The sequence below is a fragment of the Ursus arctos genome, unplaced genomic scaffold, assembly GCF_023065955.2.
Source record: "Ursus arctos isolate Adak ecotype North America unplaced genomic scaffold, UrsArc2.0 scaffold_1, whole genome shotgun sequence".
Classification (NCBI taxonomy): domain Eukaryota; kingdom Metazoa; phylum Chordata; class Mammalia; order Carnivora; family Ursidae; genus Ursus; species Ursus arctos.
The window spans coordinates 72,547,311-72,564,158 of record NW_026622763.1 but is presented as its reverse complement, the minus strand read 5'-3'; the positions used below and the strand labels follow the sequence as shown (position 1 = coordinate 72,564,158).

Sequence of the window (16,848 nt, the reverse complement as noted above, 5' to 3'; positions counted from 1 at the left end):
CCAGGAGCCACATGTGGTTACTTAAATTTATGTTAAATAAAATTAAAACTTCAGTTCCTCAGCTGCACTAGCTACATTTTAGGGACTCAACAATCAAATGTGGGTAGCAGATTATAGAACATTCTCAGCATCACAGAAAGCATGCTCTAATCAGGGAGACTTGCATACACCTTATTGCTCCTGTTCATTCACCATGGTCATTAGCATCAAAGCCTCTGCAAAGTTCTGAAACGAGATATTACTGTTTCGTTTTGTTAAAGCATTTCTCAAGCTTATTCGAATACAAAACTTTATTTTTCACATGACACCTAGTCCCTTTCTGTGAAACACACTTTAAAAAATGCTATTCTGCCTTTCTCCAATGTTTTTATTTTAACTCTTCCACTGATATGAGGTGTCATTATAAGCAATTGTTATAACTCGTTTGGAAGTAAGTGGATGTAAATAACATATTAAATTATAAAACCTGTCATCTAAATCTAAATTCCATTCCTTTGCTAGTTCACAACTGGTATTTTCCTCTATTCCGGTGTATTCCAGTTCAGATCACTTTTCTGATTATTTCTGAATTTTTAGTCTATGTCATATCTAGTCTATGTCATATTATAGTCTCAAAGCTCTGGAGATTTTTACATTGCTAATGCAGCATAAATTAGCTTACCCTGACTAACAGAAAAGATAAATAGATAACTGCATGTGTGTGTATGTAAATACAACTCTGTGTGTGTGTGTGTGTGTGTGTGCACGTGCAGAAAGAAAAACATACAAAAATACATGAAATTCATTTGCTACTATGAAGGTGGGTTTATAGTATATATCTATTTTATATATTCCTTTTTTGACTTAATGTATTATTATAAATATTTTCCCACCTTACCATATAGTTTTTGGAAATAAGATTTTAATACAAGATGATACATTATGATTTATTACAGTAATGGTTGTGTATTATTCCATTTCATGGACTTATCATCATGTATTATGTAATTTATCTCCTGTGTGAGGATGTTTAGGTTGTTTCCAAATTTGATGCTTGTGAATTATCAATAAATGTATTTGTTCATAGCTCTGACCTAGGATAAATTTCATACTTAGGATAAATACCACAAAATGGGGTTACTGTTAATTCTAGAGCTGACTCCGACTCACCCTCCTGGCTTCCTATACCCACCCCATCTCCACAGGGCTCATGGAGGTCAACAAGGTGAAACGTTTCAGCTGCCAACCCACAGGGACAGAGGCACCGAGTCTCTTGCCAATTTTGATAGATGAGATCATAATCTCCTTATCTTTCCCAGCTTCCCTCGACTCAGCAAAGACAAGGTTGAGATTTTTTTCACTCAAGAATTTTCATTAAAAAACTAAGAGTAAAGCAAAACTGTATATATATGAAATGTACCTTTCTGCAGCCAACATAACTGCTAGTCAAAGATTACCCTCCAGGGTGCCCAGTCGCCAGCCTTTTCCTGACTTCCTCCCTGACTGGGTTAGTTGTGATAGTTACCTGGGCCCTCCCAGAACCATATTCCTGGTCTTTTCTGCAGCCCTTACCTTCAGGTGTGTACCCACCCCACTCTATCCCTCCTGGGGCGCCTTGCACTAACGTGAAAGCAGCACTTTTTCACTCGATTACACCTGTTGGTTTCCTTTTCTATTTTTTCATTAGGCTAGAGTGTGGTCTTCTTGAAGGCAGAGACTGTATTTCATTCCCATAGCCACAGTGATTAGCATAGTACCCAGAACTGAGAAGACTTAGAGTAAATACTGGGTGAATGCATGCTTGCAAGTAGGAACTAATGCATGGATTCGTGCATGCATGAGCAAACAAGCAGCTCATAAGGAGACATGGGGAATGTAATTTTCCATCTCTAGGGTCTGAAAGGGAGCATCTTGCAGCTCAGGGTGGTTACCTTTTGCATCTAGATGAGCAGTTTATCTGTAATATGTAGGTACCTATAAGATAGGTGTTCGTAATTTGGAGAATGCCTGGATCTTTGAGGAACACCCTGAAAACCAAACGGGCATATTCTTTTTTTTCCTGTCTTAGGACTAAACCTCAGTTATGAAAAGTAAAAAGAAAATAAAAGAAAAGAAGAGCATGAGACAAGACCTTCATCACCATTTCTTTTTGAAGCAAGAGACACACTCTCTAGTTCGCCAGTCAATGCCTGGATACCCAGTATGGAGAGCAGGTAGGGAAATGGGCACACTTAGTCATCATTGGTGGGAGAGTAAATTGATGCAAACATTTTATTTTATTTATTTTTAAAGATTTTATTTATTTATTTGAGATAGAGCGAGAGTGAGAAAGAGAGAGAGGACACAAGGGGGAGCAGCAGGCAGAGGGAGAAGCAGGCTCTCACTGAGCAGGGAGCCCGACGCGGGGCTCAATCCCAGGACTCCCGGATCATGACCTGAGCTGAAGGCAGACACCTAACTGACTGAGCCACTCAGGCGCCCCTGATGCAAACATTTTAGAGGTAATTTGGGGATATTTATCAAAATTCTAAATACTGATACCATCTGACCAAGCAATTCTATTTCCAGGAATTTATCTCCCAAAATGCTTCCATAAGTACATAGATATGAATGTATAAGGATGCTAACTGCAGCACTATTTATAATAATAAAAAATTGGAAATAATCCAAATGCCCATCAAAAGGGGATTGGATAAATAAATAATGTTACATCAATATAGTGGGATGTGATGTACTTTTATCCTTTAAAAAAAGGATATCGCCCTCTATTTACTGACATGCAAAGATAGCCAATTTAAACTATTTAGTGATGAAAGCTGTTTATGTAGTATGAATCCATAGTCTGAAAGAAGATGTATATGCAAAGGAGAAAGACAAGAATGATATACTCCAAATTTATCAATGCCTACCTCTGGTAAGTGGGAATTGCTATAGGAGAGGAAGACACATTTTTTTTTTAATTTTGTAAACTTACTTCTGTGTTTTAAAAAATTATTTATAATAATACACATTACCTTTTAATGTAAACATTTTTAAAGTAAAAACAATAATTAATTGCTGCTTTTTCAAGTCCTAGGCTGAAAATTTACCCTTTCTTGAGTCCTAGAAAACTTTAATAATTATAAAATTCCCTTTTGAGGTAATTTAAATGGTAGAAGGAACAACACCAAGCAAAATACCAGAAATTTGAAAATCTGAGCTACCTGATCCACACTCCAGTTTAAAGAACATCTGGTGTCAGGTGTTATACATGCTACATCATAGCCCCACGTTGGATTCTTTTTTAGATTAGTTTAGAAACTTTTGAATAAGACCATTCTTAAAACATACAAAGTGACAGTAGATACTCACCCACAAAGCAGGGCAGACTTGGTATTGATTGAATTTTATTTTAATTTATTCTTAGTAGTCCCAGGGCTGACCCCTCAGTAACAGTTTTGATTGGTCTAGTGTCTGTTTTTTGTTGGTTGGTTGGTTGGTTGGTTGGTTGGTTGGTTGGTTTGTTGGTTGGTAGGTGGGTGGGTTGATTGGTTTTATTTTGTTGTGTTTTGGTGGGTGGGGGTTTTTTGGGGGTTTTTTTTGTTTTGTTTTTGTTTTTTGTCCTTAGAGGTTGTCATGCATTCTCCCTGACAACATGATTTCTCAGTATTTCAGGGCTGAATCCTTTTCCTGACCACATTACCCACTTTGCTTTGGATCTTCTGGAGGTAAGTATACCAAACTCTCGTCAATTCCTACAAGAATTGGTTGCCACTCTCAACCTAATAACACACCTAGCTCTAGATTAGTAGTTCACTGAAAAAAGGCATGTGCTTCTTTGCTGTAGCTGTGGGCAAAATCTTTAAGTGGTTACATTTTATATGTTGGATTGCTGGCCAGGCATTGGAATTATGCTACGTAATGCAACAGGCCATTTCAGCTGGGGTCCAGACACTCCCAATATAAACACAACCACCAACACCTGGAAAATATTTGCTCTCACTGATGTGCCTGGGGGCCATAGTTCAGTAACTGGGTTTGGGGCAGGCAAGAGGGATGATGAAGATGAAAACATGACACTGAGCCTCTAGGACAGGTTTTAAACCCCAAGAGCTACGGAAAATTTTTTTCATGAAGAAGCAGCCCTGATTTGGAACCTAGACATCAAAGAGGAGCACAGAATTGAGGAGGCCCGTTTTCTCCACCTCTGCATGGAATCCAGCATTGTTCCAGCACGTGAGATTGAAGACTTCAGGAACATTGAAAGATAACATTCTTGGTATATTGTTGTTCAAGTGTTTCATAGACTTCCTCAGCAGAGACAGTGATAAAAATTTCATCCAGCTGCTTGCTGGCAATAAAGGTTGACAAATGATAACTGGAACTTTCCAGGAAAAATACTATGAATCTCCCAAGAGGGCCAGGACTGAGGTATCTGTAAGACTCTGCCAAATCCCCTCACACAGTAAGCACTCAGTACATATTAACTGAATGAATTAATTAATTGTACCATATAGTGATGAAAACTGAATGATTTGTGAGTATGGGGAAGGCACTTGTTTGGGGAATTCTAGAAATAACCAGGATCATTTTGGAACAACAGAGCTCCTGTTTAAAAAGGATAGAATTTGGATCCTTTGTAATTTATGAATAGCTATAGTATGATCTCCAGGCTGGTAAAGACAGGTGAAAATTGGGTTAGGAATATTTTCTGAACCACAACTGCTGAAATAACTTTTATTAAACAGATGATTATAGGCTTCTCCCCCCCCCAGGAATAATATCATTTCTAAAATTGGGCAGTATCCATGATGGTAGTCCTGATTAGATTTTTTCATAGGCAGTAGGATCTGTGACTCCAAACTGAAATTACCCTGCTTTCAGAAATGTAAATATGCTTAAGCGACAGTTCTGTGGACACAATATAGCGTGCTGCATGTTTTTGTCCTCCCTCTGGATTCGTTGACACCGAAGCCAAATTCAGGACTACTTGTGAGTATGAGGGCTTAGATATAAAGTCTTGGATGAGTCACAGCATCTGTTAAACCCTAACAAGCTCCCTTCTAATTCTCAGACCTGATTTATCACATAACTTGCTGTTTGCATTTTGAGATTTATTTCCAGACCAGGTCTCTGATAAGGAGGAGAAGGAAGGAAAGAAAGGTAAATCTGTTTGGCTTTCAAGGTTAGGCAGTCGATTTGCCAGCTGAGCTTAAATAACCTTTAACTTCTCCTAATTAGAGATTTTCAGAGAACCTGGCTCTCCCCAGGATGCCAATTTGCTGGAGAATCTGCTTACACCTTCCTTGGGAGAAGTCAGTTTGAAGCCTTAACCACCAAAAACAACAAAATTTTCATCTCCATGAAGTAAGTTATCCTCCATTGTTTGCCAGACTCATTGTGAGGTTGAAGTTTTTAATTTGACTTAATTTTAAACTCATTCATCTTAATTAATGGACACCTTATTCAAACACATCTGTTCTCCTACAAATAGGTCAAACTTCCATAAGCCCATAAGGAAAGACAGTCACAGAGGAGATGTTTTTTTTTTCTCTCACCGGTGTCAGAAGGTGACTCTTTTAACACTAATTTCCAGATAAATGTTTTAAAAATAGTTAAACTTTGTTACTTTCTTAGTATCTGGTAATGACCGTTATATTGAATTCAAGTTAACATTCCATTGAATATTGGTTGTAGTAAACTAATTATGTATCTTCTAACAATAAAATGGAAAGCAAAGGGACATTTCAGCTAGTATTAAAAAACTTGAAAACTCAAGTTCTTTCCATATAGAATTTCAGGATTATATGCAGGAAAATGAATATACCCTTGATTCTACTTTATGAGCTTCTCTCTGTCTTCTGTAACTCTATCGCCTTCCATAGCTTCAGTTACAATTTACAGCCTGTCTGAAGCTGAACTCAGTAGCTTTCCTTCCAAAGCTATTCATCTTTCTCTACTTCTAGTATTAGTAAGTGGCACCATCATTCAGTCCCCTAAGTGAGATATTTAGGAATCATTGTATGGTAATCTTTCTTCTTAAAAAGGAAAAAAAATGCTCTATTGAGATATAGTTCACATAACCTATTTAAAGTATACAATTCAGTGATTTTTAGTATATTCACAGAATAAATGAGATTGGTCTATAATTTTCTTTTTGTGTGATCTTTGTTAGGTTTGGTATTAATATTATACTCAATTCTTGGAAGATTCATCATCCCCAAATCCTATGGTGGTTCCAAAATGCAAAATCCATGGGTGAGTATCACTGGCAATAGGTGTACGAGAAGAGGGCCCACACTCTGGGTCCCAAACTCTGTAGAACTAAGGTGGAGCTGAGGAATCTGATATTTAAAAAAAAAAAAAAGATTCACAGGGGAATTCTATCAAACCATAGAAGATGAGATCATCCCAATGCTATTTAATCCAGTTCAGAGCACAGGAGAAGAAAGAAAACCAATCCCACTTATGGAATGTAAAAAAAAATCTTAAATGTTAGCACAGAGAACCAACAGCATATTTAAAAATGATATATATTTACAAAGTGCATTTCCAAGGATACAAGAGTTTTTCCATAATAGGACATCAGTTAATCTGACTTATCATATTAATAAAGGTAGGGAGAAAAATCGGATTATTGCCTTCATAAATGCCAAAAAAGGCATTTAATAAAATTTAATATTCATTCATATTAAAACTATTTAATTAACTAGGAATTGAGGGATAATTCAGCCTATTAGCCAGCTTCTTATTGAATGGGAAAACATTACTAAAAGTAGAAAGACAAAGATGACCACCATGTCCATTACTATTTATCATTGGAAACAGAGGTATTAGCCAATGCAATTAGATAAGAGAAAGCATTTTTTTTTCTTTTTTTTAATGATTTTTTTATTATATTATGTTAGTCACCATACAGTACATCCCCGGTTTCCGATGTAAGGCTCGATGATTCATTAGTTGTGTATAACACCCAGTGCACCATGCAATACGTGCCCTCCTTACTACCCATCACCGGTCTATCCCATTCCCCCACCCCCGTCCCCTCTGAAGTCCTCAGTTTGTTTCTCATAGTCCATAGTCTCTCATGTTTCATTCCCCCTTAGATAAGAGAAAGCATTTAATTGCACAAGAATTGGAAGGAAGACAAAAACAAAAAACAAAAAAAACTTCTTTCTGCAGATAACTTGAATATATATCTGGAAAACAAAAAAATGGAAAAATTAATAGAAATTATAAGAGAATTTAGTAAAAAAGTAGCATATAAAATTAGTATAAATAAGTCAATAGCTTTGTGTAAATAAACAATAAACAGAAGAAATAATGGAAGAGCAACCCTATTTCAAAGAGCAAATATATAATACTGGGGCATAAATTTAATAAGAAATAGGTAAAATCTATATAAGAAAAATGATGAAACACTCCTGGTGACACAAAAATAGATTTGAAAAATAAAAAGATGCATTATATTCATGGACAGGAAGCTTTATGTCATAAAGATGTATATTTTCCCTAAGTTAATTTATAAATTTAATAAAATTACCATCAGATTTTTTTCTAAATCTAGACAAGTTGATTACAAAATTTATCTGAAAATACAAGTAAAAAGAATAGTCAGAAAAGCCCCACGAAAAGAAATGAGGGTGGAAAAAGTACTACTAAGTATTAGAACATATAAATCTGCATAATCGAAACAATGTTGTATTGGTACATGATTAGATAGAAAGACCATGGAAATGAGAAGCAAATCCAGAAATAGATGCAAGTGAAGATACAAAATTAATAAATGATAGAAGTTGTGTCTCAAATCAATGCAATATGTAGATATTATTTGGATCCTAATCCAAACAAATCAAGGTAAAAGACATTTTTTAGTTAGTGGTAAGAATAATGCACACAGAATAAATATTACATGATAATAAGTGTTAATTTTGCTATGTATGACAGTGGTATTGTAAATGTATTTAAAATACTTATCTGTGAAAGATATGAGTTGAAGTCCTTATTAATACTTATTATTTATCTGTAAAAGATGTAAATTGAAGATTTAAATTGAAATCAGTGTTTAAAACTCCAGCAAAAAAAAGGGAGGTGTAGATTGTAGAATTAAGAAAAGAAAATATTACTAGTCATTGTAGCTGGATGATTAGAATTTAGAAGTTCACTATATTATTATCTCCACTTTTGTATGGGTTTGAAAAATTCCACCATCCATAATTGATAAATTACTTGTATGTATTATATGTACACAGAAAAAAATTACCAGATTCCTGAAGATATAAGACATATCTGTTTCTGATTTTACAAATCTCAAATAAATTTTATTTATTTTTTTTTAAGATTTTTTTATTTATTTATTCGACAGAGATAGAGACAGCCAGCGAGAGAGGGAACACAAGCAGGGGGAGTGGGAGAGGAAGAAGCAGGCTCATAGTGGAAGAGCCTGATGTGGGGCTCGATCCCATAACGCCGGGATCACGCCCTGAGCCGAAGGCAGACGCTTAACCACTGTGCCGCCCAGGCGCCCCTCAAATAAATTTTAAAGAAATAGTTAATACCCATATATCTTGGTATTGCTAAGATCTTATAATATATTCTACCAATGAAAAAAAAACATGCCACAAGTTGAACAGGGCTCAGTTTAGGTATGAAGGTGGAGAGAGCAACTTTTGACTTTTTATCTTATAATCTTCTGTTTGATTTATTAACAATAAGTATATAAAGCTTTTTAGTAATAGGAGTTAGTAATAGGAGTAACAATAACTAAAAATGTGTGAGTGTGTGTTTTAAGATTTCAGAGGAGTGTGATGGACAAGGTAATATGCAAGGCATTTGCACATATATCTGGATGGTCTGGAGCCTCCTGGCTCACCTCATGCTAGATTCCATCACACATCCCTTATGTCGGTGAAGCTCCACCTAACTGTAGCTCCCTGGCAAAGCTCTGTCCCTTTGCTCTGTGCATGACATGCTCTTTACAGGAAATAGAAGGTTTTCCTTTCAAGTGTCACACTCACTGAAGTCTCCTGAGTGCCCTCCTCTTTCCAACCTCCACTCCCAGCTCCAGATAGAATTTGCTACTTCCTTCTTTGTATCACTTTGCGAACCTTGCTCATTTCCAGGTCGGCTTCATTCCACCAGACTATGTGACTGCTTTCTAAGCATATTCCCTGCCCTAATGTATCTGGTCAATGCACTGAGTGAGTGAGAAAAGAAAATGTTTGGCTTCATTACTTGACAGTTCTAACTCAATTTCTGGAGTAAGAGACTGTAAATATGTATACTCTGGATTTCCTAACCAAAACAGTTGTCTTACATCATGATGGTCAGTTGGTTTTGTAACATACTATAAATAATCATACTTTGAAGTAAAGTAAAAAAAAAAAAAATGACTATGAAAAATATTTCCTTTTCAAGTTGTGTACATTAAAATTAAGAGGTAGGAAAGGAACCGTTTGTGTATGATTAAAAGATTGTCAATAGTTTCCATTGTCTCTTTAAGATACTTATATGCATGACAGTGGTTGCTACTTCTGACCTGATACTCCAGAACAAAATTACAGCTTGTGGGACTCATGAGTGCTGTGTCTCCTGCCCCTGCAGTGCTATCAGTGACACTGTGGTCCAATTACCAAATCTTCATTTGGCAGGTGGTTCCCATGGTGTATATTGTTACCTGCCCAGAAGTTGCATTACTACCCTGTCCACCACCATACATACATCTTTTGCCCCCCACTTCCCAGAGGATTAGCTCGAAAGTTCTATCTGGTATAGAGATTGGGAGAGAAGAAGGATGGTCTCTGCTGGGATTTTGGAGTAAGTCTCAGTTAGAATTCGGAACACAATTTCATATAGAAACCATGTGATTAAATGCATTAGGTGTTACAGTATTTCATGTTCTACATTTGAGGTGTAATTAAAAGCTAGTGAGCGTCCTTAAAGAAACTAGAAACAGAAATTTACTATGTAGTCTGAATTCCAAAAGCCTTGAAAGCAAATTATGCTCCAAAAGTTCATTTGTAAATTGAGGACTTTGTGTTCATCAAATCAAGAGGAAAGAGCAAATGAAATAAAACACATCTCTGATGATATATAATTAGAAAAACAACTCTTAAGAATAATTGCCAGGGCAGGGGAAAGATTTCACTGTACACACTTTATACCCTTTGAATTTTGTGCCACATGCATTGTGATAATTATTCCCCTAGTAAGATTTTCTAATTTAAAAATTATTAAAAGTAACTGCCAAATTATATATTTAGAATGGTTCTCTAAAGTGCAAGGGAATATATACTGTTTCTTTAAATTCTGGTGTCTCCTTAGTCTTTTGAACTCGATGGTACTTGGTTATGGTGCTGATAAACCTCAAGTAATCAACTGTTGCTGTAGAATTACTGTACATGCTGGCTACCCATCCCTGTAAAAATAACTATACCATTGTGGGGGTAACTTGGGTTTTTTTGTTTTTGTTTTTTAAAGATTTTATTTATTTGAAGAGAGGGAGAGATCACAAGCAGGCAGAGCGGCAGGCAGGAGGAAAGGGAGAGGGGAAAGGAGAGGGAGGCTCCCCGCTGAGCAGAGAGCCCGATGGAGGGCTCGATCCCAGGACTCTGGGATCATAACCTGAGCCAAAGGCAGACGCTTAACCGACAGAGCCACCAAGGTGTCCCAGGGGAAACTTGTTTTGCCTTAACAATAACATGGCTATCTTTAGTAGTGGCATTTATTCCCTAGCCCGGAATTTTCTTCTAGTTGAAGGGGGGTCAATTAACATAATCCTCCTGACTCTTTTCTATCCCCATACTCTACCATGGGAAAGAGAAGTGACCTACCTGATCATGAACTTAGGAGCAGAAACTGGGCAATCAGAGCCTTGGCCTTCCTCCTTTTTTCCTCTTAGGGGCCAGCCAGCCACAGGAAGCACCCATATCTCCAAACCACAGTGTTACATGTAGGCCACCAGTGGTGGTCCATGCCTGAGTGGTCAGTCTAATTCTGGAGTTTGATATTGCTCACAGACATCAGCCACATGTTTATGAATATGGTAGATGTTCAGTGGTGTTTCATTGTGATTTCATCTTACATTTCCCAGATTACTAAAAAGTTGAGTATCTTTAGATATATTTGCATTCCATTTGTGTTCTCACTTCTTATATTGTTTTTTTAAAATCCATGAGCATCATGTATTATCATTCCATTTTACTTAGATGTTACTTAAGGTTTTTCAATAAAATTTCTTAATTTTCCCATGAAGGACTTGGACATCTGTTTTCAAGATTTACTCCTAGGGAAAAGGGAGCTCTCTTACACTGTTGGTGGAAATGCAAACTGGTGCAGCCACTCTGGAAGACAGTATGGAGGTTCGCCAAAAAGGTAAAAATAGAGATACTGTATGACCCAGCAATTGTACTTTTAGGTATTTATCCAAAGGATACAAACATAGTGTTTCGAAGGGGCACATGCACCCCAATGTTTCTAGCAGCAATGTCCACAATAGCCAAAATATCGAAAGAGTCCAGATGTCCATCAACAGATGAATGGATAAAGAAGATGTGGTGTACATATACAATGGAATATTACTCAGCCATCAAAAAGAATGAAATCTTGCCATTTGCAGTGATGTGGATGGAACTGGAGGGTATTATGCTAAGCAAAATAAGTCAGTCAGAGAAAGACAAATATCATATGATTTCACTCATATGTAGAATTTAAGAAACAGAACAGATGAACATAGGGGAAAGGAAGGAAACAAGACAAAAACAGAGAGGTAGAGAACAGTAAGAGACTCAACTCTAAGAAACAAACTGAGGGTTACTGGAGGGGAGATAGATGGGGGGATGGGGTAACTGGGTGATGGGCATTAAGGAGGGCACTTGATGCAGTGAAAACTGGGTGTTATATGCAACTGATGAATCACTAAATTCTATCTCTGAAACTAATAATACACTATATGTTAATTAAATTGAATTTTAAAAAATAAATAAAATCTAAAAAAAAGATTTACTCCTAGGTATTTAGGTATTTTGTCTTATTGCTATTGTAAATGGTACTTTTAAAATTATTTTTTCTAACTCGTTTCTGATATTTAGAAATGCAATTCACTTTTGTTTGTTGATTTTTTAATCCAGAAACCTTATTAATTAAATCCAATAGTTTGTCTAGAGATCTTTTAAGTTATTCCGTGTTGGAAATTGTATTATCTTCAAGTGAAAGTTTTGGTTTTTCCTTTTTAATGCTTATGCCATTTCTTTTCTTTTTTCATTTAATTCTTTTTTCGGGGGGTGGAGAGGGTATTTATTTATTTATTTATTTATTTATTTATTTATTTTCTTCCAAGTTTTTATTTAAATCCCAGTTAACATATGGTGTAATATCAGTTTCAGGTGTAGAATTTAGTGATTCAACACTTCCATATACCACTGGGTGCTCATCACAAGTGCACTCCTTAATCCCTGTCACCTATTTCATCCATCCCCATACCCACCTCCCCTCTGATAACCATCAGTTTGTTCTCTACAGTTAAGAGTCTGTTTCTTGGTTTTCCTCTCTCCCTTGGCCCCCCACCATGTTCATTTGTTTTGTTTCTTAAATTCCACATATGAGTAAAATCATATGGTATTTGTCTTTCTCTGACTGCCTTATTTCGCTTAGCAAATTACTCTCTAGCTCCATTCACATCATTACAAATGTCTCTGTTTTATTCTTACCACACTGGTTATGATCTCTGGTTCAATATTGAATAGTCATGATAGTGAATATCTTTGTCATAAAATAGAGAATATAATAAAAGTCATGGTAGTGGATATCCTTGTTCCTGATCTTACAGGGATTGTGTTTGACATTTTGGCATTAATTATAGCATATGTATGTATCTCTAAACAATATGTTATAATACATATGACGATGTTAGATCAAACTTTTATTTCTTTTTTTTATGGTGAAAAAATTTAGATTTAGATTTAGCCAGCTAGACTCAGTTTTGATGATCCCAATTTTGTTGGCAGCATCCAAAGCATCATAGTCAGGATCCAGTCAAGCATATGCCTTTTTATCTCCATCAGGCCTGATCAGGGTATTGACTTTGGCCACATCAATGTTATTAGAGCTTCTTCACAGCCTGTTTGATCTGGTGCTTGTTGGCCTTGACATCCACAATGAAAACAAGTGTGTTGTTGTCTTCTGTTTTCTTCATAGCTGACTCCATAGTCAGGGGGAACTTGATGATGGCATAGTGGTCACACTTGTTGCTCCTGGGGACACTCTTTCAAGAATATTTGGGTTGCCTTGGAGATGCAGTGTCTTGGACCCTCGGAATGTAGGTGACATCTGGATGTTTTTTGTATGACTGTGGACACCTTTCAGCACTGCTTTCTTGGCCTTCAAAGCTTTTGCTTTGGCTTCACCTTTGGGAGGGGCAGGGGCTTCCTTCTTTACCTTAGTCATCATCTTCATGAAAGGGATTTCCTAGGTTTATTTCCAGGGGTGTATAGAGCCAAGTCTCCTCAATCTTTTATTTCTGAAAAAAAAATCCTAATAACTTTTATGCATTGACAGGTTTGTACTCATTGTTGTTCAGGATTTTTGCATCTATGTCCGTGGATGAGATTGATCTGGAATTTTTTCTTTTTTGTGACAGATCTCCTATCAAGGTATTTTAGCATCATCAAATGAGGTGAGAGTTTTATTTCTATTTCCTGAAAATAGTTGTCTTAAGGATTGAAGTTATTGTTTAAGTCATCATTATCCGTATTGATTTTTTCTGCTTTATCTATCAATTATTGAGGTAATTATGATACTCTTCCACTAAGATTGGATTTTTTCCTCTTAATTGTTGAGTTAGTGTGTTTTATATATATAGCGAGTATTGAGTATATGGCTTTATTCTTAGTTTGTTATATTTGGCTTTTTATTTATTCTACTTTGACTATTTGCTAAAATATGGCTATAAAAATTTGGGAGGCACAGTACTATATTTTGAGAGAGAGATAGAGAGGGAGTGGGGAGAGACATAGGGAGAAGGAGAGGATCCCAAGCAGGCCCCACACCCAGCAGGAGCCAGATTTGGGGCTGAATCTCACAACCTGAAATCATGACCTGAGCGGAAATCAAGAGTCAGCCATTTAACCAACTGAGCCATCTAGGCACCCCAGCACTTTTCTTTTTGAAACAGTTCTTAAATTCTGCTTTAATTTCTTTAAAGGATATAATCACAGTTTTCCTCCTTTTTCTTGAGTTGATTTTGTAAGTTACATATCTCTAGGAATTCATCTACTTCATATAAGTTTTCAAATTTATTGTATAAAGTTATTTGTATGAAAAAACTAATAAATATTTATTGAGGATATATTATGAACTATTACATGTACTATACTTTTATGTTCTAGATTCCATTTTTAAAGTTTAACAGTTTTTTGAGATATAATTAACAGACAATAAACTGCACATATAAAAGTGTAAAGTTTGTGTTTTTTTCAATTTGATAAGTTTTAACATTTGCAAACATCCCTGAGACCATCACCACAATCAAGAGAGTGAACATTACCCATTATCCCCAGAAGTTTTCTCATTTTCCTTTGCAGTCCTTTCAGAGTATTCTACCCAGTTCCCGTGAATTATGAGATTTTTTTCTGAACTGGCTAGTGGTAACAGGCACTATGCCTTTGTGAGCTCCAGGCACTCTTTCCTTAAACGCCTTCAGATGTTCCTTTCTCTGGCCTCAGGTGGTTTCCTCCATGCATGTGCAGACATCCTAAGCTCTCTCTGTGAAACTCTCTTGAGTCAGACACTCTGTCCTGCAAACTATAGCTTCTTTGGTCTCCCAGGACTCTCAGCTCTGTTTTCTTTTTTTTTTTTTTTTTTAAGATTTTTATTTATTTATTTGAGAGAGAGAGAGTGAGCGAGAGAGAGAGCACACGCCTAGGGAGAGGCAGAGGGAAAAGCAGACTCCCCACTGAGCAGGGTGCCTGATGCGGGGCTCAATCTCAGGACCCTTGGATCATAACCTAAGCTGAAGGCAGACACTTAACTGACTGAGCCACCCAGGCACCCCTCAGCTCTTTATTCTTGAAGAATCAACTTAGCAACTTGAGGAATCTGCTGGACTCCACCTTGATTCCCCCTCCCTGCATCATGGACTGGAAACTCTCAATATAGTAAGTTGGGGCTATCACAGGACTTCCTCATTTCTGTATTTGTCATCTCTGTTCTGTCTCTTGTTTTCTGTCTCTTAGGAAACACTGCCCTTTGTTCTTTGATGTCCAGTGTCTTGAAAACTGTTTTTTCATATGTTTTGTCTGGTTTTTTGCTTGTTTTAGGAAGGATCATAAATCTGGTCCCTGTTACTCCATCTTGGCTGGAGTGGATCATAATATCCTTTTATGTTTTTAATATCTACAGCATCTTGTTTCCTTTTTCAATTCTTTTATTTTTTCCTCTTTTCTCCCCTTGATTAAACTTGCCAGAGGTTTGTCTAATTAGTCATTTTAAGGAACCAACTCTTGCTTCCTGATTTTTCCCTTTATATGTATATTTTCCATTTCATTAATTTCTGTTTTTTTTAAGTTAGATTTTAAAATCAAATCCTCATTTTCTTTTGTAAGCACTTAAGACAATAATCAGTAACACTTTAGCTGCATCTGATAAAGTTTATACTGTTTTCATTGTTTAATTCTAAAGAATCTTAAAATTTTATCACAGTTTTTTTCTTTGACCCATGAATTTTTAGAAATGTTTTAATGGGTTTTTCCTTTCTTTTTATTATAAATTTCTAACTTAATTGCATCGTAGCCAGAGAAATTTATCTTTAAGATATAGTTGATAGACAATCAACTGTGCATATTTAAAGTATATAATTTGACAAGTTGTAGCATATGTGAACACCCATGGCACCATTACCATAATCAAAATAATTAAGTTATCCATCACTCAGAAGATTCCTGTTGTTCCTTTGTTCTTTGATCAGGCTTCTAATAGATCAGGCTGAATAACAGAATTTTTTTCTTATTAAACTTTGTTTCAATGGATCTCAAAATTCTGTGAAAGATTTTAGGTCAAGTTGTTTCCACTAAAAATTACTGATTGTTTTAAAATTGCCACACACACAGAACGCCTGGGTGGCTCAGTCATTAAGTGTCTGCCTTCAGCCCAGGGCGTGATCCCAGGGTCCTGGGATTGAGCCCCGCATTGGGCTCCCTGCTCTGCTAGGAGCCTGCTTCTTTCTCTCCCACTCCCCTTGCTTGTGTTTGCTCTCTCCCTGGCTGTCTCTCTGTCGAATAAATAGATAAAATCTTAAAAAAAAAAAAAAAAGATTCTTTCTCCCTCTGCCCCTTCCTCCTGTGAATTCTATCTCTCCCTCAAATAAATAAATAAATCTTTTTTTTTTTAAGATTTCATTTATTTATTTGACAGAGAGACAGCCAGCGAGAGAGGGAACACAAGCAGGGGGAGTGGGAGAGGAAGAAGCAGGCTCCCAGCAGAGGAGCCTGATGTGGGGCTCGATCCCAGAACACCGGGATCATGCCCTGAGCTGAAGGCAGACACGTAACAACTGAGCCACCCAGGCACCCCTAAATAAATAAATCTTAAAAAAAAATTTCCACACACACACATACACACACACAAATGGCCTACGAAACATTCTGATGCACACAAGTTGAAGCACTATTCTAGAGAGAGTATCTGTATGTTGGTTAGACTTCCTTTCTCCTACCACGGATTACATAAACTCACAGGTCTAGGGTGGCTGTGTTTCAGTTTTTCTTTCTAATCCTGTTTTGTTCCACAGTGTCTTCTCCACTGAGCTCTTCAGCTGACAGATTATTGTTTCATAGTCCTCCTTGCTAATGCTTTGCTGGGGGTTCACTTTAGCAGAGAGCTATTGCTACATTTTCT

The 16,848-nt window shown here is 36.6% G+C and overlaps 1 long non-coding RNA gene across 1 annotated transcript; it reads left to right on the top strand.

Annotated features, from left to right (window-relative positions):
• The first annotated feature begins 6,166 nt into the window (after window positions 1-6,166).
• Window positions 6,167-13,404, top strand: LOC130544527 (uncharacterized). The gene is made up of 3 exons (XR_008960861.1): window positions 6,167-6,216; window positions 11,213-11,331; window positions 13,153-13,404. It is a non-coding gene; the product is annotated as an uncharacterized LOC130544527 (long non-coding RNA).
• The last annotated feature ends 3,444 nt before the right edge of the window (window positions 13,405-16,848 follow it).